The sequence below is a fragment of the Lissotriton helveticus genome, chromosome 4_1 (genome assembly GCF_964261635.1).
Source record: "Lissotriton helveticus chromosome 4_1, aLisHel1.1, whole genome shotgun sequence".
NCBI lineage: Eukaryota > Metazoa > Chordata > Amphibia > Caudata > Salamandridae > Lissotriton > Lissotriton helveticus.
In genome coordinates this window covers 15,892,173-15,916,107 of record NC_136063.1, presented here as the reverse complement: position 1 = coordinate 15,916,107, position 23,935 = coordinate 15,892,173, and the positions used below count along the sequence as shown (strand labels likewise).

Sequence of the window (23,935 nt, the reverse complement as noted above, 5' to 3'; positions counted from 1 at the left end):
ACAAGAAATGTATATATACTATGTTCAGTAAATAATTGTTAGAAGTTCCCTTCCTGAACCTCTGTGGTGATGGAACTGATTCTCCCTTTGACTCGAGTTATTGGAATAAAGCCCATTTTAACTTGGACACCACGGATCCTGTCTCTCATTTGATGCATGATACTTTGTTAATGCCTAGAAATTCTGCCAGGGTAATATTTTATTTACCACACTTCTGTCGGCTCCTTCAATTTTCTGCCACTCTTTTTTGAACCGAGTGGCTGACACAGCTAGCAATGTTTGTACTTTGAAACATCTGCCTCATCAAAAGGAATGAATGCTTTGCTGACCACTGCCTTTTTGTACCGTGGATCCAGATTAGTGACACAAATGTAATGTTGTTCTGTACGTATGTTTTTAAGCCTTTCATTGTCAACTAGGTGGCTTTATAACCTCTCCGCCATCTGATATACGTATTGCTTTTCAGCATCACCTTGGAACATTGAAGACACCGCCTTCAGTTGGTGCTCCAGCATGCGCAACAAGGGGATAGCTTTGCCCAAAGAACAGTCCTCCCTGCTGACTTCACACGTGAAGACCTCAAAAGGGCGAAGCATGTCTGTCAGGCTTGCAACTAGTTTCCATTCCTCCACCTCTAGCCTCATGTCTTTCATAGTAGAACCCAGTTTATAGACATACTCATGTATTACCCCCCACTGCTCAGACAGACGCTCAATCATGTAAAAGGTTGAGTTCCAACGTGTTGCCATCTCCTTGATGAGTCCCTTGGCTGGCAGTCTACGTTCATGTTGAATGCTCCTTAGCTGCTTCTGGGCCTTAAAAGAATGGCTGAAATGGGTGCAGATTCTTCGGCAGGTGGTCAGTTACTTGCTGACTGTGTCTTCTTTTTTCAAGAAATCTTGCACCACGATGTTAATACTGTGCGCCAAACACAGCACTCTGAAGTAGTTACCATCATGCATGGCCTTAACTATATTACTGCCATTATCCGTGGAAACATAACCAATTATGCGATTTCTTGGATGCAGCCATTCATAGACCTTCCTATCAAACTCATCCAAAAGGTTAGGTGCAGTATGAGTTTTCTCCATGGCAAACATGGCTACTGTTGCATGTTTCCGAGTAGCTTGAAAAACGGTGTCCGTGTCAACACCTGCTTTTAACTTGTCCTTAACCCCTGCAAAAGAAACCCAGTGTGCAGTGATGCACATGTAATAAAGGGCTTGGCAACTGGTCCACATGTCTGTTGTCAGGTGGACAGTGTGAACATCACTCTTCTGAATAGCTGCACAAATCACCTCCAGCACATCTTGATGTAGTGCTGGAACAGCAGCCCTGGCAAAATAGGACCTGCTAGGAACATTCCATTTAGGGCAGCCTGTTGCCACAAATTCTAGAAAACCCACCCCTTCCACGAAAGAAAAAGGGAGAAGGTCCAGCGCTAACATTTTAGCCAGCTTTGCGTTATACAGACGTACCGTTGGGTGGTTGCGTTCACATGGTGCATCTGACCACAACATTCTGCTAATGGTGGTCTGGACCGTTTTACGTGATGATGATGATGCAGACTTCTTTAAACCAGTTAGGCTCATTGATGTACTTTTTCGTATTGGTGTCTCTCCCAGACTCTTAGTGTGCCTCATACATGTTGCAGGGGTAGAGGGTGTGGGCGCTACCACTGCAGTGCTGCTTCCAGGGGTACTGGGTTTACCAGATGCAATATCAATGGATACATTTGGATTTGTTTTTCTTTTGGCTTCCTGGATCTTCCTTAGGTGCTCCTCCCACTTGATAGTGTGGTGTTTTTTTAGATGACCACTATGGCCTCCGGTACCATAGTTGGTACCAAGATTACCCCGAATAACTGATGTTAGTCTGACAATATTATGGCTGGACCTGGTGCAGGTGAGGATGATGATACGGTTGCTGGTATCGTTAACGGCTGTGAGGGAAAGTGACTCCTTTCGGCCACAGATTCAGAAGTGGAACTTGACCCCGGATGGCCTGCTGATTCAGTTGTACTTCTGCCGGCTGCTTCAATTTTCTGCCGCTCTTTTTCGAACCGAGTGGCTGACACAGCTAGCAATGTTTGTACTTTGAAACATCTGCCTCATCAAAAGGAATGAATGCTTTGCTGACCACTGCCTTTTTGTACCGTGGATCCAGATTAGTGACACAAATGTAATGTTGTTCTGTATGTATGTTTTTAAGCCTTTCATTGTCAAATAGGCGGCTTTATAACCTCTCCGCCATCTGATATGCGTATTGCTTTTCAGCATCATCTTGGAACATTGAAGACACCGCCTTCAGTTGGTGCTCTAGCATGCGCAACAATGGGATAGCTTTGCCCAAAGAACAGTCCTCCCTGCTGACTTCACGCGTGAAGACCTCAAAAGGGCGAAGCATGTCTGTCAGGCTTGCAACTAGCTTCCATTCCTCCAACTCGAGCCTCATGTCTTTCATAGTAGAACCCAGTTTATAGACATACTCATTTATTACCCCCCACTGCTCAGACAGACGCTCAATCATGTAAAAGGTTGAGTTCCAACGTGTTGCCACCTCCTTGATGAGTCCTTTGACTGGCAGTCTACGTTCATGTTGAATGCTCCTCAGCTGCTCTGGGCCTTAAAAGAATGGCTGAAATGGGTGCAGATTCTTCGGCAGGTGGTCAGTAACTTGCTGACTGTGTCTTCTTTTTTCAAGAAATCTTGCACCACGATGTTAATACTGTGCGCCAAACTCAGCACTCTGAAGTAGTTACCATCATGCATGGCCTTAACTATATTACTGCCATTATCAGTGGAAACATAACCAATTATGCGATTTCGTGGATGCAGCCATTCATAGACCTTCCTATCAAACTCCTCCAAAAGGTTAGGTGCAGTATGAGTTTTCTCCATGGCAAACATGGCTACTGTTGCATGTTTCCGTGTAGCTTGAAAAACGGTGTCCGTGTCAACACCTGCTTTTAACTTGTCTTTAACCCCTGCAAAAGAAACCCAGTGTGCAGTGATGCACATGTAATAAAGGGCTTGGCAACTGGTCCACATGTCTGTTGTCAGGTGGACAGTGTGAACATCACTCTTCTGAATAGCTGCACAAATCACCTCCAGCACATCTTGATGTAGTGCTGGAACAGCAGCCCTGGCAAAATAGGACCTGCTAGGAACATTCCATTGAGGGCAGACTGTTGACACAAATTCTAGAAAACCCACCCCTTCCATGAAAGAAAAAGGGAGAAGGTCCAGCGCTAGCATTTTAGCCAGCTTTGCGTTATACAGACGTACCGTTGGGTGGTTGCGTTCACATGGTGCATCTGACCAAAACATTCTGCTAATGGTGGTCTGGACCGTTTTACGTGATGATGATGATGCAGACTTCTTTAAACCAGTTAGGCTCATTGATGTACTTTTCGTATTGGTGTCTCTCCCAGACTCTTAGTGTGCCTCATACATGTTGCAGGGGTAGAGGGTGTGGGCGCTACCACTGCAGTGCTGCTTCCAGGGGTACTGGGTTTACCAGATGCGATATCAATGGATACATTTGGATTTGTTTTTCTTTTGGCTTCCTGGATCTTCCTTAGGTGCGTCTCCCACTCGATAGTGTGGTGTTTTTTGAGATGACCTCTATGGCCTCCGGTACCATAGTTGGTACCAATATTACCCCGCCTAACTGATGTTTTACAACTCGAACAAACGGCCATGTTTTCTGCCTTTTGGCTAACACTAAAAAAGTCCCGAACTGGGGACTGGAGATGTCTGCTGGTGGTGGAGGTGCTACTTTCAGTTTCAATGCCAGATGAAGTGGAGGATGGGCGTGGCTGAATTCGACTCTGTTGTTCACTTACAGCACCACTACTTGAGGTAATGGAGGTCGAGCTGGCCCTTCTGACGAGAAAATATGGAAGCTGTAGGTCATGTTGGTGTTGCAGTTAACTGCATTGGTGGTGGTACCAGTGCCACGCCGCCCACATCCCGCTCAGCAAAATGTCTGTCTGCTGCGTGCCCGCTGTGGCTGGAGTGACAACTGTGTTGACTGGGTCGTCGTTAGACTGTTCATCAGCAGCAGAAGACACCACTTCTTATTCGTCGTCATCACCCATAAGTGGAGGCCTTGAGGGAACCTTCCTTTTAGGCTTAGCTACCTTTGTCAGCTCATGGCGTGCCTCCCCCTCAGACTGCATTTGTGGTTTCCAATCAAGATCAAAATCATCAGAATCAAGGTCATCAGAACGAAGGGTGCTTGAAGAAGAACTTGTAGTAGCCCTCCTTGACCTTTTTCTTGCTGGGGATCTGAAAGACAATGGATCATCCTCAGGAGGAGTGGCTTCCTCGGATGATACCTCCATTTGAATCTCGATTTCCTGATGTGCCCCTACTTCTGGAGGAACAAGCATTGTGGGCAGTTGTGTCGCTCCCTGCGCCTCTAGTTGTGCCTCTCCTTGTGCCTCTCTTTGCACCTCTCCTTGCGCCTCTCCTTGCCCATGTACTTGCGCTTTTACTAGTTGCACCTGTGGTTGTCATTGCGGCTGTGGTTGTTGAACACTCAAATAAAGTCAAAAGAAAGGCCCTGGGGACACACTATATTTACTACAGTTCTTTTACCGTCTCTAATTTCTCATGCACAATAGAAGATAACATTAAAATATAGATTCCCACACTAAAGTGTAATGTTTACAATCTTTATTTTTTTTAAAAATAGAAGAAACTACTCCCCTATATACAGGTTAAAAAAGTTTTCAGTTTCCTGAAAAAATATACAATTAAAAAACAAATAACCAATTAAAAAAACAGTACAATTCACAATACATGGCATTGGAAAAGAACATAAATGCACTTTCAATTAATACAGGAAAACAGTATATAATAATTCAGACACAATCGCCGTAAGGCTCTACCAAGAAAAATACATCCGTTTATCACATTAAACCCCTTCTACTTGTAGCTTCAGTTTGTTCTAGCTAGTCTTTGGACCGATCCATTTGCCTCTCAAAAGTTTTCTTAGGAAAAAACAGTACCACTAATACATGAATATCTGTTATTCCCGGGGCTCTTTATGGATTCTATTTACAACACTGCGTCGACGCGTTTCGGTGTTTAAAACATGGATACTGTAACACCTTCTTCAGGACTGGACACTCTTTGGGGTCACCAGCTTCACAGAATTTTTTTTGAAATCCTTCTGTATATGTAGAAAGATAAGTGTAAGTGACATTGTGCTACTTATTCCTTCTCACTTTTAGACAGTATTCACTTTTCAATTCATCATTTCATTATTTGCCCCTTTTGTTCTTTATTTCATGGGTCTTTCTACGACTTGTAAGGGGATGCATTTTTATTTCGTGCCTTTTATTCCCTCCATTACACTTTAGTGTTGGCGCTCAAAAATGCCTCATACATTCATGCCTACACCCCCCCTGGACTTTTTTGTACTCGCCTTTTCTTTTTTTTAGAAGAAGGAGGATGGAATCTCATGTATGGCGCAGGGACCACCCGATTTTACTGGTTGTTCCTTTCTTTTCTTTTTGGCAGCCTACAGATGGGGACAAATAAAGGCCGTTTTTTCACCATTTCCCTACAGTCAGGATCCCCCTCTCAGCTTGCTATGATTACCTTTTAGGTGCTGTTCATGTGTGTTAATGTGGTTGATCTGGTTCATAAGACTTTATCTTCTTCTATCATCACTGTTTGACCTTCGCAGTTTTAAACACTTTTTATTTACAGGATCCAAAAATCTATAAGTCAAGTGTATGGAGTTTTAAAAAGGATTCCTTTCACTACTAATTTTATGACTTTTTGAACTTTTCTCAACCCATTTTCCTCTTTCCTTAACAGGGTTCTTACCTTCATGTTGGTTAAAAATCTTCATATAACGAGGGGTATTCTCACCGAGAAATGTTTTTCAGGGTTACGCCTTTCTTGAACTGGATATGTTCTGAAAAACGATATTTATTTGCTTTATTAGTCATGACCATATTCCTTGAAACTTGGACATTCATATCGAAAAGGTGCAGTAGGGATTGGATGCTCTTAATAATTGAAACAGCACAGAGTACCATCCTGATAGAAAAAAGAGAAATAGATGAATTGGAGAAAGTTTTAATTGACACTAATGCCCTTGAAGATGCAAAAAAGAAAATAGAGGAGATAAACCAGGACATGAATGGATACTGTGAGTATTTAATGAATAGGAAGACACAGAAATTAAGGAAGGACGTAAATAAATTTAGCCAGGAGGTAATTTACCCCTTTCTAAAAAAAGATTATTACACAGAGAAGCCAGAACAAACTTGGGAGCGAGCACCCAGAGTTAGGTTCCAGACCAGAAGGCCGAGACACATGAATTTCTCAGGAACTTCAGAGAGTAGCGGGGATGACGAGATGCCTCCAAGAGAGGAAGGAGAATATACCAACCAAGATAGGGAATATGAGGATTTTTTAGAAAAGCGCCCACAAAGACCACCAAGAGGCAGGGGAACGTTCAGAGGCAGGGGATCCTACCCGAGGAAGCCAATAACAAGAGAACAGGATCAAGACTACCAGAAGAACCAGGCCCCTCAGGAATACAAGAGATCCAGAAACAAGGTGTATTGGAATTAGAGACATCCCCCATTATAAATCTTTCAAACAGACCACTCACCAAGACAGAAAAAGAAGTATTAGGAATGGGTTTTAATTTTGTCCCTACGGCAGGTATAAATAAATTTCAAATGGAAAAAGACCTGAGGGCTTTTTTCAGGAAGATTCGACTTAATCGTTTCTTTCAGGATAGGCCAGAGAGAGAACCCCCAACAGACTCAGGCCTAAGAGCAAAATCCACTTTTACCCCTCATTTAGGAATGGTAGATATAAATATAGACATTTTTGAATCCGTAGTCAAAATAGAGATAGGTAACCTCCTAAATAAAAAACAATTCCTAGAACACAACATATCGAAGGCACAGAGGGAAGCAATAGAATCCCTGGCAGCAGATACCCTGATAACTATAAAGCCGGCAGACAAGGGTGGGGGGGTTGTAGTGTTCAACACGGAGGACTACAACCAAAGAGTAATGTTGCTTCTATCCAACAAGCTACATTATACTAAAGTATCATCTGTAAGATTGGAGGCCCTAAAGAAGGAAGTAGAAACACTCCTCCAAACGGCAAGATTAAAGGGTGAGTTTAAATTTCTGCACACAACCAACCCGAAGACGCCGGCCTTTTATGGGCTTCCAAAAGTCCATAAGAGCCTTGACAACCCACCCTTGAGACCAATAGTGGCTTCAATTGACTCACTACTAGAACCTCTCAGCAAGTACGCAGATAGATTCCTGAAACCGTTGGTACAGAGACAAAAATCCTATATTAAAGATACAGCTGACATGATAGCTAAAATGGAGGGTGTGGAGTTTGATGGTGAAAAAGCTAAATGGAGGGTGTGGAGTTTGATGGTGAAAAAGAAATCATGGTGACTCTAGATGTAGAGTCACTTTACACCAACATACCCCAAATGGACACCATAGAGGCGATTAGGGATCTCTTAGAAGACACAGAAATCAGAGGAAATAAGGATTTTATAATACAATGTGTATCAATGGTTCTCCTAAACAACATCTTTCTGTTTAAAAAAAGACCTGTACATTCAACGCAAGGGCACCAGTATGGGCGCTACTTGTGCGCCGAGTCTGGCCTGTATTTATGTCAGTATGTTTGAAGAAAAGCACATCTACAATGAAATCAACCCATACTACGAGAACATCCGGAGTTGGGTGAGATTTATAGATGATATCTTCTTCATCTGGTCAGGCTCGACGGAAGACCTTGAAGATTTCTTGTCCTGGTTAAATCTAGGGGATACTAATTTGAAATTCACGGCATCTTTTAACAGTACAAAAGTGAACTTCCTGGACATTAGTATAAAGAGTGAGGGCAAACATCTAATGGTAGAGCTTTTTAAAAAAGAGTCAGACCGTAACACAGTGTTACACTACAGGAGTTACCACCCCAAAAGTCAGAAGGATAGCATACCTTTTGGGGAATTCCTTCGTCTAAGAAGGAATTGTACCACAATAGAAGATTTTTACAAACATGCAGATCAAATGAAACAAAAGTTTAAAGAGAGAGGTTACCCAAAGAAGCTGATTAACCACTCTTTAAAAAGAGCCCGATATTATGACAGCGACATTCTCTTAGAGAAAAGAGAGAAGAAACAAGAAATAGGAAAGATAGTGATGGTTAGTCAGTTCTCTGGAATTGCGAATCAGGTCAAAAATATAATCAACCACAACTGGAAGATTCTCAACGATGGAGCAGAAGTTAGTCTGCCACGTCCAATGTACGCATACAGAAAAAACAAAAATCTGCGCTCAAGTTTAGTGCATACGTACAGGGAGGACGTAATAGAAACCCAAAAGACAATTACAGGAGAAAAGGCGGTGGGAAACCACAAGTGCGGATCATGTAGTATATGTGAATTGTGTTTGGTTACAAAAGAAGTGGCGCTAAATGGAGTCAAACACAAAATTTCCACCCTAAACAACTGTAGAAGCAAAAACATCATATACTTGATATTATGTCCCTGCGAGCAAGGATATATTGGAGAGACAGGGAGAGAATTGAGACTTAGAATAGGGGAACATAAGTCTGCGATCAGGACCAACAAAGAAAATGCCCCCCTGGTAACCCACTGGAAAGAACAAGGCCACAGTGAAAGAGATATACAATGGGTAGTCCTGGAAAAAGTAAAGGAACAAACCAGATTGGGAGACAGTAAAAAAAGAAGGAAACAACAAGAGCAGTGGTATATGATAAAGTTCAACACCATTAAGTGTGGGTTGAACTCCAGAGAAGAGTGGGAAACCCTCATATAATGCAGGAATATTTGTTTACTTAGAGAATACAACTGGAGATGGCCCCACGAGAGAACTCTAATGGTGGATACAAATAGAAGGCAAAAAAATGCAGACCGCGATAGAAAAATACAAAAGAATAAATGGCTTAGGTGTGATAATCATAAGATTCCCTTTGAACACACAGCGAGTGTTATTACATATAGAACTTCCATAATATATGGTGCAAATAAAAAATAGAACTGAATTTACCCCCTTTCTTGTACACCCCTACAGGTAAGGCAACAACATAGGGTGGTCCGTACAAAGAATAGTGACGAACTGGGAAAGTGAGGAAAATGCGAGCAAAAATCCAGCATGCAGGGAAAAAAATCCGAAAAATATCCTCCACTGAGAATGGACAAACGTTTTTTTCAGTCTTATCATACACACCCGAGGGCTAAAGATAATGCGAGAACTAGTGTATAATGAAAAATAGATGCCACTAGTGACAACAAGGCTCCGCTCTAAGATGGCGGAATCTCTATCCCAAAGAAAAAGGTATTCTTTGCGCATGCGCACACATTTACATCCATCCGTGCGTAGGCACCCATAGCTGATGAGATTTTAAATCAATTACACAGAGTTTAAAAAGAGGCAAGAAGACAGAGACCAAAACGAGCGAGAAAACGAGGCAGGAAAACGCTGACATACGCCGGAGCAGGTAAGGCCACTTTAAGCTGTATTAGAAAGCATCAGATAGACAGATAGATGTAGCCCAAAGCTGCCACGGACTACCGCGTTCAACATAACGAAAGGGAATAGCTGTACAGTATTCCCCCTGAAACGGCATCCGGGTATTTATACATGTACTCAGAGGCGAGTGACCAGGGGAGGGAACAGCGAGATGAGGGCAGGTTCCAAAGACAGTGGTAACCGGCAGACAGAGGCTAGCAACCCAGTAGGGGAACATCCAAAGGAAGGCAAGGCCCCAAGAATGGTAGGGGTTCAACCAGACAGAAAAGGACATTCTTTCCCGAAGGAAGGGCGAGAGAAATTGATTTAGACAGGAACCTTCGGGAGACGTAACATATAATATCTTCCCGAATCCGATGTGTCCAATATTATTAAAAAGAGTGTGCCTCAAAATTTGGACCGATACTAGGAGGATATATGTAGGTATTAAAAAAAATTGATAACAATGACAAGGAGAGAGGGAACACCTTAGAATTAATATAAAATAAAAGAATAGATAAGGTTAACAATATAAAGTAATAAACCAGAATATGGTCATGACTAATAAAGCAAATAAATATCGTTTTTCAGAACATATCCAGTTCAAGAAAGGCGTAACCCTGAAAAACATTTCTCGGTGAGAATACCCCTCGTTATATGAAGATTTTTAACCAACATGAAGGTAAGAACCCTGTTAAGGAAAGAGGAAAATGGGTTGAGAAAAGTTCAAAAAGTCATAAAATTAGTAGTGAAAGGAATCCTTTTTTAAAACTCCATACACTTGACTTATAGATTTTTGGATCCTGTAAACAAAAAGTGGATGTTTAAAACTGCGAAGGTCAAACAGTGATGATAGAAGAAGATAAAGTCTTATGAACCAGATCGACCACATTAACACACATGAACAGCACCTAAAAGGTAATCATAGCAAGCTGAGAGGGGGATCCTGACTGTAGGGAAATGGTGAAAAAACGACCTTTATTTGTCCCCATCTATAGGCTGCCAAAAAGAAAAGAAAGGAACAACCAGTAAAATCGGGTGGTCCCTGCGCCATACATGAGATTCCATCCTCCTTCTTCTAAAAAAAAGAAAAGGCGAGTACAAAAAAGTCCAGGGGGGGTGTAGGCATGAATGTATGAGACATTTTTGAGCGCCAACACTAAAGTGTAATGGAGGGAAAAAAAGGCACGAAATAAAAATGTATCCCCTTACAAGTCGTAGAAAGACCCATGAAATAAAGAACAAAAGGGGCAAATAATGAAATGATGAATTGAAAAGTGAATACTGTCTAAAAGTGAGAAGGAATAAGTAGCACAATGTCACTTACACTTATCTTTCTACATATACAGAAGGATTTCAAAAAAAATTCTGTGAAGCTGGTGACCCCAAAGAGTGTCCAGTCCTGAAGAAGGTGTTACAGTATCCATGTTTTAAACACCGAAACGCGTCGACGCAGTGTTGTAAATAGAATCCATTAGTGGTACTGTTTTTTCCTAAGAAAACTTTTGAGAGGCAAATGGATCGGTCCAAAGAGTAGCTAGAACATACTGTAGCTACAAGTAGAAGGGGTTTAATGTGATAAACGGATGTATTTTTCTTGGTAGAGCCTTACGGCGATTGTGTCTGAATTATTATATACTGTTTTCCTGTATTAATTGAAAGTGCATTTATGTTCTTTTCCAATGCCATGTATTGTGAATTGTACTGTTTTTTAATTGGTTATTTGTTTTTTAATTGTATAATTTTTCAGGAAACTGAAAACTTTTTTACCCTGTATATAGGGGAGTAGTTTCTTCTATTTTTAAAAAAAATAAAGATTGTAAACATTACACTTTAGTGTGGGAATCTATATTTTAATGTTATCTTCTATTGTGCATGAGAAATTAGAGACGGTAAAAGAACTGTAGTAAATATAGTGTGTCCCCAGGGCCTTTCTTTTGACTTTAATTGTCTACAGTACCCTGTTCCCTGGGAATAGTGGGGTCTTCTCTCCCTTTTTTTACGTTGTTGAACACTCGTCAGCTGAGTTACACCCTGCGTTGATTGTATGCTACTTTCTTGCGATGAGCCAACATTACTGTTCGATGGTGATTGAACAACCAAAGTGGCGGCCTCTGCAGCACTCATGGACTTGGACCTAACTTGGTGTGGTGGCACTGAGCCCAATCAAGCGGAGGTGCTGCTCCCAGCTTGGTACCTGGCGGACGCCGCTGCTGCAGGCATTTTTTTCCCCCCGAAAAAAGTGTCTGTGGGCACACCAGACTCCTTGGTAAGTGCACCACTTGCTTCTTCTGCTCCTTCTTACTGGCAATGGCAACTTCCTTTGTAGAGGAGCTACGGCCACCTTTCTTGGACCCATCTTCTTCAGATGTCAGAACAGCAGGCTGCAGTTGCACGACTTGTAGAGTTGTCTGTGGCCACACGTGATGTCACGTGACGTTGTGCTGCACACACCGCTGCAGGACTTCTTCCTGGCACTGGTGGTTCTCTTGTGCACCTAAAAGCAAAGGAAGCCAGAGGAACATCAGTTAAACACCCCAAAAAGTCAAAAAACACACAAAAATCAACACAATCCAATGCCATCCATGCCCTCTATGGTGTTTAAATTCAAGAGGCCCCGCACAAAGCATTGCTCCATGCACCACTCTCCACCCCTGGGCATAATGGGTGAAAGCAGGGCAGGCTGGGTGCAGGCCTATGGCTCAAAGCACACTGCCTGGCTTGTCCCCCAGCCACATGGCCAGGCTCTGCCTGGACCAGCCCTCAAAATGGCCCCCACCCACATGGCCAGGCCCCAACAACACCCCACGAGGTCGAAAAACACACAAAAATCAACACAATCCAATGCCATCCATGCCCTCAATGATGTTTAAATTCAAGAGGCCCCACACAAAGCATTCGTCCATGCACCACTCACTACCCCTGGGCATAATGGGTGAATGCAGGGCAGGCTGGGTGCAGGCCTATGGCTCAGAGCACACTGCCTGGCTTCAAAATGGCCCCTTGTCCCCCACCCACATGGCCAGGCCCCAACAACACCCCACAAAGTAAAAAACACACAATAATCAACACAATCCAATGCCATCCATGCCCTCAATGATGTTTAAATTCAAGAGGCCCCACACAAAGCATTGGTCCATGAACCACTCACTACTCCTGGGCATAATGGGTGAAAGCAGGGCAGGCTGGATACAGGCCTATGGCTCAAAGCACACTGCCTGGCTTCAAAATGGCCCCTTGTCCCCCAGCCAAATGGCCAGGCCCTTCCTGGACCAGGCCTCAAAATGGCCCCACCCACATGCCCAGGCCCCAACAACACCCCACAAAGTCGAAAAACACACAAAAATTAACACAATCCAATGCCATCCATGCGTTCAATGATGTTTAAATTCAAGAGGCCCCACACAAAGCATTGGTCCATGCACCACTCACTACCCCTGGGCATAATGGGTGAAAGCAGGGCAGGCTGGGTGCAGGCCTATGGCTCAAAGCACGCTGCCTGGCTTCAAAATGTCCCCTTGTCCCCCAGCCACATGGCCAGGCCCTGCCTGGACCAGGCCTCAAAATGGCCCCCACCCACATGGCCAGGCTCCAACAACACCCCAAAAAGTCAATGATGTTTAAATTCAAGACACCCCACAGAAAGACTTGGTCCATGCACCACTCACTACCCCTGGGCATACTGGCTAGTGAGGCTTTACAGGCACCCCAAAAGTAAAAAAAAAAACACATATAACAGTGAGCTAAAATTCCATGACATAAATGAGATTTAAGTTAAAAAAAGCTCACAGAAACAGTTGTATAGTGCACCCATGACTAACCCTGGGCCTACTGGATACTGTGGCTACCCACAATATACTTTTTTTAAAGTTGTGAAAACGTTTTAAAATTGTAGTTGCAGCAACTGCACTGCCCCAAACAAACAACACCAACTTACTTGTAAAGTCTCAAATCCAAAAGTTATCCAAACTCCAAAGTCCAAAAAGTCCTCAAATACAAATATCCAGCAGCAGCCACAAAAAGTAATCCCTCCAGCTCCAGATCCAAATCAAAAGTGACCAGGACATGGACAAAGCACAGGGAGGAGCCTGCTGGACAGGAACAGGAAGTTGGAGACTCTAGGGCACTTCCTTCCTCCTACCCCCCCCCAAAAATGGACTCCTTGCACAAAAAAGTGCAGCCGAATGTCAATCTGAGTTATTCTGATCAAAATCATGATTTTCAGAAGGTTTATGCTGCCTGCGGTGGATTTCTTGTGCAGAATTGCAATTTTTGCAAGTTCCGGAAAGCGAGCAGTTCAAATCACCCGCCGGAAGTCAGCTGCGCGCCGCATTTACGTGTTTGCCATTGTTTACTCTCGCGATGTCGTAATTGCGGTCGAAAAACTCTCGCGCAATCAGGCAGCAAGATCCAAAATGGCGCAGCACACGCAAACCGGGAGAAAAACAACTCGGCGAACACAGAATCACGGTAAGTCAACGCCGCGCGCGCGCGATACTGTATTTTTCAAGCGCGACCAAGCAAAAAAATCCGCCAGCTTGCGAATTTACGGATTTTTGGGCTAATTCGGGCGATCGCCAAGAATCCGCAAATTCCGCGAGTGGAAAGATTTTCGGCCCACGCTTAATACTGAGGCAATCTTGGCACTACAGCACCCTCCTTGACACTAATATGTATTGTTGGAATAACCATTTGTCCTACATCGGTGTCTGAAGTAGCCCACAAAGTACTAGGGAATGAAGACAGTGCAATGTCCTCTTTAATAATACAGAATCTATCAATCATGGGGTAGTTGTCATTTAAAATAACCCGTACTCCTTCCGGAGAACACCGTATCGTAGCCATGAAATATTTGAGCATGTCAAGACCCACAATATTGTCTGGTGCATTTAGAGAAAGCAAAAACGGACATGGAACAGTAAACTTATCAACATGGAGTGCAAGTGGCTGTGACAATGGGCTAAGGGAAGATGTTCCATTAAAACCTATCAATGTAATAGTTAAGCCAGACAGGGGAGCCCTAGGAATCAAGTGTTTAGATAAGACGCTACGACTAGCTCCTGTATCAACCAGAAACTGATCAGTAGAACCCAAAACATGTGCTGTAACATTGGGACCCCTCTGATCTACTGGAACTTCAACTGATCCCTTACCCCATCCTAGACAATCCGATGCATAAGCAGAATCTTGCAAATCAGACGGCTCATAGTCGGACACTTGATATTGGTTCCGTCTGTCAAAAGTATGAGACCCCTCCTGTCCACGTGTATTAGCATCAAACCTAGCACGATCATTTGTGTTTCCTCTAGGCCCTGAATATCCTGAATGATTTCTCATTTGTCCCCGACCACGTGAACCCTGCTGAGCACGCAGCACTGGACAATCAGAAATCCAATGTCCAAATTTCTTGCAATACGCACACTGATCAACAGACAAATTTGAACGAGTATAAGGAGGAAAGGATGAACCATAAGATCCACGTCCACCTCTAGTATTACCTCTAGAAGGTGAGCCATAAGCCTGATCCATCATAACCTTTGTTTTTAACTCTTTAGGTTTTTTATCCTCCTTACTTTTTGCTTCTAGTTCTTGTCGTTCATAATACTGAGCCATAGTTAAGGGAGAAACTGGAGAGAAGGTAGTGCATGAACTTTCACTGGCCTTTAGGTGACTAGCTATTCCTGGCAAAAGGTTTGTGACATATGTATCGACAAACAGATGCCTACCCGTGTCATCTGTCAATGACTGGCCACTAAAATCATGGAATGCTTCTTCAAAGTGTGTGAAGAAGTCTGAAACTGATTCATCTATCTTTTGCTTACAAGACGCTAACATAGTCCAATCTATCTTTTTAGGGGGAATAATCGACTTTAATTTAACCAATATAGCTGCAGGAAGATCCACAATTAACTGACACAGTTTCTGTGCAGGTTTTCTATCTCCATCAAGTTGTTCTAAATCTTTCCACGATGCCCCAAATGCCACACGATCATCAACTTTACGCACAGTTCTCCAGATATCAGGCAGTAATATTAATCCAAAAAACAAATCAATATCAGACAACGTCATAGGACAAGAGCTAATGGCACCCTCAATTTCCTCATAAAAGGCTGTTGGATTCTTTCGCGGACCAGGCAATGCATTTTTAAGAGCCATGACATCTGCTCTATTCCAAGGAGTGTAAACCCAATTATAAATAAAGTACCCTTTTGCGTCAATAGAAGTCTTATCATCACTTGTACCTGCTCCTTTAGGAGGAACATATAAAGGTGCGGCTATCCGCATGGGTTTCACATTAATTACAACATTCTTATCTGTTTCGGGCATCGGAGCTTGTGCCATGTTGATTCGGGATGTTTGTGCAGCTGCGTCTGCTGCCTTTTTCTCCTCCTGCAAACGGACTGCTTCATCACGTAGTTTAACCAAGCGTCTGATCGTGTCAGTCACCTGGGAGAAGACAAAAGAACCTTCACGTAATTGTTTACAATCAGCTGCTATATCATCTGGCTCTACTTCCGCTGAATATTTCCTAAATCGTTCAACAACCTCTGCAGCAAATATCTCGGTAAAATATTTTTGTTCCTTTTCCGACCAATTTTTTATAGTATCTAGAAGTTCAGAAGTAGTATTAGTACTTCGATCGGCTTTGCGCGCAGTGGATCTAATCTCAGAGGAACGTTCGGTAGGTAACATCGAGTGAGTATCTTTGATTTTATCCTGCTCTGTAGGAGAGTCCTCATCTGACTCATCAGGAGCAGGTGAAGAGTATACGGAGGTGGACAACGATCTAATAAGAGAGATTCATCTTGGGGTTTATTGAGAATAGGATAAAGAGGCCTACGCACAGCGTATTGGCCATTTACCTGTAACTGGCGCTCCCTATCTTCCCTTTCTTTAATTTCTTTATTTTTCATTTCTAATGCTTTCGCATACACACTCTTACGTTGCTCTTTTTCAATCAAGGCCTGCTCACGCTTCATTCGCTCACGCACTTCCTTCTTCCACATTTGTACACAATCAAACATATCTTGCCCAGCCTGTTGCTTAAACATTTGATGCTCCACATACTGAATCTTTTGTAAATCAAATGACCCATGCATAGGCCAACGCATCTCAGGATCCTTACAAGTGTATTTGTTCCATAACGTGCTGTACATTATGGACGAAATACCATACTTAATATACATGTCCATATTAGGTCCCCTCCGGGGGGGAACTGGTTGTGCTTGGTCAAGTTTCAAAGTGGTACCACTACAAAAGCAGCACATCCCGCGAAGTGTGCTGGAAACAGGCATGCCAAAAATAGTGCAAAATATGCAGTAATAGATAAAGTAGCGCTTAAGGTACTCTTCATTGCGCAGTTCAAACAATTTTAAATAGAGAAAAATCTCCTCATTACCTGCCTATATGTATTGCAACACATATATATATATTTATCAAACGAGATTCAATATTGGCCAATTTTTTCAAACAAAACCGCAGTAAGTGTTACTAAACTACCGTACCAATCAAAGGCATCAAAACCAACAGCAAGTGCCGCAGAACGGCTCTTACCAATCAAATGGTGTCCAGGTTCCTACTGCCAAGTTCTCAAATCGACCAAATGGTCACTGCACGGAGAATCAACAGAGAAGAGATCTCAGTCGTGGACTGGCACCACCTGGATGGTCAGATCAGAAAGAAAGGAAAAACGCTATGGATGCCAAGACTCGGGTCTCCTCTGGCAGTGATCACGTCCAAAGCGAGATTCCAATCCTTCGTCTGGATCACTCCTTCGGGCATCCGAGTCGCCGATGAGCCCCATGTTGGAAGCGCCAATTTGTAGTAGCAAGCCTCAGCCAGGACTACCAGTGCAAGGGATTCACCCTTCTCTACACAGAGTCCTTAGACCAATAGCAAGAAGTTGGCAGGGAAACTGGAATAGAAAAGACAAAGTTTATTAGACCTCATGAGGTGGAACTACATTTACGCAACACCCTTCGGGAGAGTATAAGGTAGCACACTGACTGGAAGGAGCTTGGTCCTTTTATACCTACACAGTGGCTCAAATAAAGGCGGTACAAGGTACAGAAGGCTGGTTTCAAATACATACAAGGTCATAGAGAGAGTGTTCTAGCAACAAGTAGGAGGGACTGACGGGTTAGCTAATTCTGGTGGACACATCTTGACATTTACAAGTTGGGGACAGCTGTATGCTCAACTGAGCATATGCGAAGCAGAGGAGACTAAAATATCTTGTCTCTAGGCAGATTTCAAGAGCAGTTGACAGGAAGGTAAGACAGAGCACATGGCAAACAAAATGGCCGACAGAAATAAAAAATGGATTCCGTAAAGCGGACAAGATAGTCTCTAAATACAAGATGTCTTCTGCTAATGCTTAACCTTATCATTGCTAAATTACAACAAGGCCCTCATCACCATCCTCCTTGACTATGGCAACATCCTCTGCGTCAGCATCTTCATCCAACTCCTCATAAGACTCCAGACCATACAGGATGCTACAGCCAGACTCATCCTTGACTTTCCTTAAAAGAATCCCCATCAACCCCCACCTGAGAGTCCTCCACTGGCTCCCCTTCCAGACAAGATGCCAGTCCAAGGTCCTCATGCATGCCTACAAACCCCTCCATGACCTAGTACCCGCCTACCTCAACCATCAACTGAACTTCACCAACCCGCCAAACAACTGCTCTCCTCTTCATTCTTCCTCACACACCCCTTGCATCTGCCACACCCGCAGTGGTAGCCGCTCCTTACCCTACTTCACAGCCAAGACCTGGAACCACCTTCCCCTACAGCTCAGTACGGCCACCTCGCGGCAGATTTCAGAAAAAGACTCAAGACCTGGCTCTTCAACAGAGACACAGAACCCAGATACCCCTAGGGTAGCGCTTTACAAATGCTGACATATTGAATGATTGATTTATGTTGATTCTATGTGTAGCATGTAGTTTGTGAGCCTCAAAGTACTTTTGAAAAAATAATTAAAAAATATTAAATCAATGAGTAGATAATTATTTATTGAGTGTTATTATGTGTATTATTGAGTTCTGAGTTTCCAACCCACATCACCTTCCCGAGCCTTCCCGAGCTAGCACTGAGGAAGGTCAGTACTTGCTTTTTGACTTGGGATAAAAATAGAAAAAAAGGTGAAAAGACCTCTCCAAGCCACTGGTTTAAAGTCCTGAGGCCAAAAAGTTCCTCCCCGTGTTCAAATTAGGTTCAGATAGTATAAACAAATGTTTTTTCATTGAACATATTGAAAGTGTTTGTACTTTGAAGATGAACATACAAGACACTGGCATGAAATTCTCAAATTCTGGCAATTTCATATCCGCCATGCTTTTCCAGATTGCTTTCTATGAGACTAATTCCTGCTGTTAAAAACTTTTTGCTAATAGAAAAATATATGTTTTGTAACAAAGAGCAAGAACGCTCTAACTGCGTTCCAGGACTGTGGTACTCCCTCCTGCAGAAGTACCTGTGGGAAAACCCTCTTCTTCAGGACACCAATGTCGGTGCTTTGGATCAGTAGAACATGCTGCGACTCTGACTACTGCAATGGTGGAGATATACAGGGTACACACAGGCTGAGACTACGACTACCATAGTGCCGAAGACATACAGGGTACGTACTGTCTGAGACCCCGACTACCATAGCACCGAAGACATACGGGGTATGTATTGGCTGAGACTCCGACTACCATAGCGCTGAAGACATACAGGGTACATACTGGCTGAGACTCTGACTACCATAAAGCTGCGGACATGACATACAGGGTACCTACAGGCTGATACTCAGACTGACATAACGTTGCGGAAATACATGTTACGTATAAGCGGAGACTCTGACTACCATAATGTAGCGGATATACAGGGTATGTACAGGCTGAGACTCCGTCTGACATAACTTTGCAGAAATACAGGGTACGTACAGTCTGAGACTCCAACCCCCATAATGCAGCGGACATACAGGGTATGTACAGGCTGAGACTCTGATTACCATAACACAGCAGACATACAGCATACGTACAGGCTGAGTCATTAACTAACATAACACTGCAGACTTACAGGGTATGTACAGGCTGATACTCCTATTACCAAAACTCTTTGGCCATGTAGGGTATGTATAGGCAAAGACTCCAACTACCACTACAGTGAAGATATACAGGGTACGTACAGGCTGAGACTCTGCCTACCACAACGATGCGGACATTCAGGGTATGCACAGGCTAAGACTCTGACTACCATAACGCTGCAGACATGGAGGGTACACAGAGGTGACACTCTGACTATTATAACACTGCGTGCACACAGTGTATGTACAAGCTGAGACTCCACCTACTCATATAATGCTGCAGACATACAGGGTACCAACTGGCTGAGACTTCAACTACCACAATGCTGCAAATTAACAGGGTACATGCAGGCTGAGACTCTGACTACCACTATGCCTGGAACATGCAGGGTATGTACAGGCTGAGACTCCAACTACCACAACACCATGGACACACAGGTTATGTACAAGTGGAGACCCCAACTACCATAATGCTGTGACTATACAGGGTATGTGCAGGTTGAAACTCTGACTACTATAACACTGCAGACATGCAGGGTACTACAGGCTGAGACTCCGACTACCATAAAACTGCAGACATACAGGGTATTTACTGAATGAGACTCCAACTACCACAATACCGGTGACATACAGAGAATGTACAAGTGGAGACCCCAACTACCATAACGCTGAGTGTATACAGGGTAAGTACAGGCAGCGACTCTGACTAGTACCATGTCACAGACATGCAGGATACGTACAGCTTGAGACTTTGGCTGCGGACATACAGTGTATGTACAGGCTGGTACTCTGACTACCCTAACGCTGCGGACATATAGGGTACGTATAGGCAGAGACTCTGACTAACATAGCACTTCAGACATACAGGGTATGTACAGGCTGAAACTCTGACTACTGCTACTTTAATGTAGGGATAATACATGGTACATACCACCTATGAGTGACTACTACTACTTTGATGTAGGGATGATACATATGTACCATCTACAAGTGACTACTACTGCAGTAATGTAGGGATGACACATGGTACAGGCTGCGACTTTGACTACTAGTACCATAATGTACTTCAACATTGAATTGGAAATTTGATAATTATTCAAGAGAGTGGTTAAATTATTGTTGTAGCTGGTCCCAAACTCAAGATAACAGAATAAATATTTAAACCTGCCCTCTAGTTTTGTCATAGAACAGCAAGTGCTCTGTTATGCCCTGCATAGTTATTCTATGTTTCAGATTTCAACCTTTCTTCCTGCTGCTCAGCCAATGTGCATGTTTACTGTAGAATGTTGGCAATGCTGTGATGCATGGGATGTTGAGTGTCTGTGGGAGTGAAGAATGACAGTTTCAGAGAGAGGGGCTGAGCATCAGGCTGGCTGCTCCTGGTGGGGTTTGATAAAACAAGGGGTTTCCTACTACCTGGCTTGCCTACTGGTTAATCTACTGTATACTTCACATGTTACCTGGACTACCTGTCTGATGTACTTCACAACCATCTGGATGTACTTGTACCATCTACAGATTAAAGGTACACGGTAAATCTACTTGGCTACCAGTGTCTACATCTAGCATAGAGCACAACAGGCTCCTACTGCTAAAATATCTTTTCCGGCTTGTCGCTGAAGGGTAAAAGTACAATTTATGCATATACCATTGTTAAATACTTATACCATTCTTTGTGGGCTACAAAGCATTCATTGGGTTGACCTATTAATATTTGAAAGGATGGAATTCTGCTGAAAAACAGGTTACTCTGACTGGTCGGGCTGCAGGTTTGTATCGCAGCCGTCAGGCTGATCTGGCATGTCTGAGTCCATGCTTTCCTTATCACACTATGTTAAAAAAGAAGGATAAACCCAAAATTCCCTGGGACTTGGGTATCTGGTAGTACATAGAAGAGGGGTCCAAGTACAAGTTCCTTAAAGGAAAAAGGGGATTTAAGGAAAATACAAAGAACCAAATGCATTGATCCACTGTTGTTTAATCACAATGAATCAGAAGGAAGTTGTTCTTTAGCACAACGTACTTTCTTTACCCGCTGTACACCCAAACTGTCTCCACCCTCCTGCAAGAGAGGTGCACAGATGGGTGAACGTTTTTAATTAGACTGACAAGGTATCCCTTCAACTTGGGTCCTTTTTAGGATGCCTTAAATTCAGCTATTTGTGTAGAGAAGTCTGTTTTGAGTAATGTTTTATGCACTGTTTATGTGACTTCCCTTTTCCAACATTTATGCACACCATTAAGTGATAACCCTGTACTCTGTACTCATACATCCACTACCTGGCTGCGACTCCATCTCGATCACCAGGTTGATCGACATGCAGCTTTTATGAATTGATCCCTGTGTTGATATATTTTTGTTAATTTCTATGAAAAATGTAATGCTAGGTCGAATAAACCCTTAAGGTACATTTGCATATATGATATTGATCTTACCCAGTTCCTTGAGGTAAATTGGGTTGCCCTGTTGTTTGGTACACTACTAAGTGTAGCGCCAGCGCAGGGGTAAATACAGGGCTGCACCATATTCTTGTAAATGTTGTGTAACCCTGCTCTTCAGAAGTGGGGGAGCGTGTTATTTAGCCAAGGAGGGAAACGACAAGCACCGACACTTCTTTGTAAATTTGCCCCCTGGTCTCTCCCACCTTGCCAAGGCTTCCTGGAAAGGCACATAATGTCCAGGTCGCCTCGGCCAGGTTTCCCGCATGGTCCTGTGGAGTCTATGCGGCAGCTGGCTCTCCCACATAGGAAAGAGCACTTCTTTAACTTTTGTGTCCATGAATCAGTCAACTGGAGGATGGCCAGCTGCCTCTTAGAAAGAAATCCTGTACAGGCAGCAGCAGCTCCTGCACTATGGTGGAGGAGCATTGTCCCCCCGACAGCACTTTAAGAAAATAAATAAAACGATAATAAAACAGGTTTAAAACCTATTTTATTATTGTTAAATTTAGCTTGGAGCAGGGCCAAGGTTATGAAAGGCAGGAGGAGGAGTGGTGAGCTCTACCTCCACTGTGCATTTGTTTTGTATCCGGCGGTCTCAGGCCAGTCAAAAACCAGATGCACAGTGACCCCTCTCCAACCCCAGCTGCATTAATGGGGCTGGAGAGAGCAGGCAGTGACTCCCAGTCTGTCCTGGAGTGCATATCATCGGTGCTCGGGCCAATCTTGTAGCTGCTCCCATGCGAGAGAAGCTTCAGGATTGGCGGCAAAACAAGCTGGAAGCTGTACCTGCCTGCATCCGAGGAGAGGAGCTGAAGAGCTAGATGCGATGCTAGAGGGCAGCATGTAAGTTTATTTGTGGGTTCAGTGTCCGCTGTCCCTCTGCATTTAAAAAAAATAAATGTATTCTCCGTTGTGTCCCCACCCTCCCTGACACCACCTCTTTTCCCCAATGCAGACAGCTCCTGTGTACAGCCCCAGAGTATAAAACTGAAAGTCCTGCAGACATGTCTGTCCAGCAGTACAGGCTGAATTATTGTTTGTTCAGAAGTTTTTTCAGGTCTAGACACATCCTGAGGGGCCTGTGCAGTGTGGTTCCATTTCCTTACATCACACTACCCAGCGGCTGAAGAATCCTTTAATCCTCGCAGAACTACATGGATTCTTCAGAGGTATCACTTGCACAGAACTTGACTTTTCATTTGTATAGTAAGACAGGGCTGTGTTTCATTGTATTTCATTGACTCCTCACAGGTATAACATCGGCAGGGCTTGACTTCTCATTTCTTCCTGTGGAAAGGGCTGCATTTCCTCCTATTTCATTGATTTCTCCCAGGTATAACATGCACAGAGCTTGACTTCTCATTTATTCCTGTGGAAAGGGCTGTGTTTCCTTCTATTTCATTGATTCCTCAGAGGTATAACATACACGGATCTCGACTTCCTATTCGTTCCTGAGGAAAGGGCTGGGATTCCTTCTATTTCATTGATTCCTCAGAGGTATACCATGCACAGAGCTTGACTTCCTATTTGTTCCGGAGGGAAGAGCTGAATTTCCTGCTATTTCATTGATTCCTCAGAGGTATTACATGCACAGAGCTTGACTTCATTTTTGTTCCGGAGGTAAAGGCTGTGTCTCCTTGTATTTCATTGATTCCTCAGAGGTATAACATGCAGAGAGCTTGACTTCTTGTTTGTTCTCAAGGAAAGGGCTGCGTTTCCTTCTATTCCACTTATTCATCAGAGGTATAACATGACCAGAGCTTGACTCCTTTGTTCCCTAGAAAGGACTGTGTTTCCTTCTATTTTATTGCTCCTTCATGTGTATAACATGGACATAGCTCGTCTTCTCATTTGTTCCAGGGGTAATAGTT

At 43.4% G+C, this 23,935-nt stretch overlaps 1 protein-coding gene and 1 pseudogene across 3 annotated transcripts in view; one reads left to right on the top strand and one right to left on the bottom strand.

Annotated features, from left to right (window-relative positions):
• The window catches only part of LOC144828284 (uncharacterized), a 210,623-nt gene that overhangs the window by 152,544 nt on the left and 34,144 nt on the right, over positions 1-23,935 (bottom strand). The window lies entirely within an intron of this gene.
• LOC144827821 (uncharacterized) overlaps positions 1-23,935 on the top strand; it is a 92,491-nt pseudogene that overhangs the window by 55,678 nt on the left and 12,878 nt on the right. Inside the window, exon 3 of the transcript XR_013610394.1 lies at positions 18,972-19,123. The product of XR_013610394.1 is annotated as an uncharacterized LOC144827821 (transcript). The remainder of the gene's footprint in view (positions 1-18,971; positions 19,124-23,935) is intronic.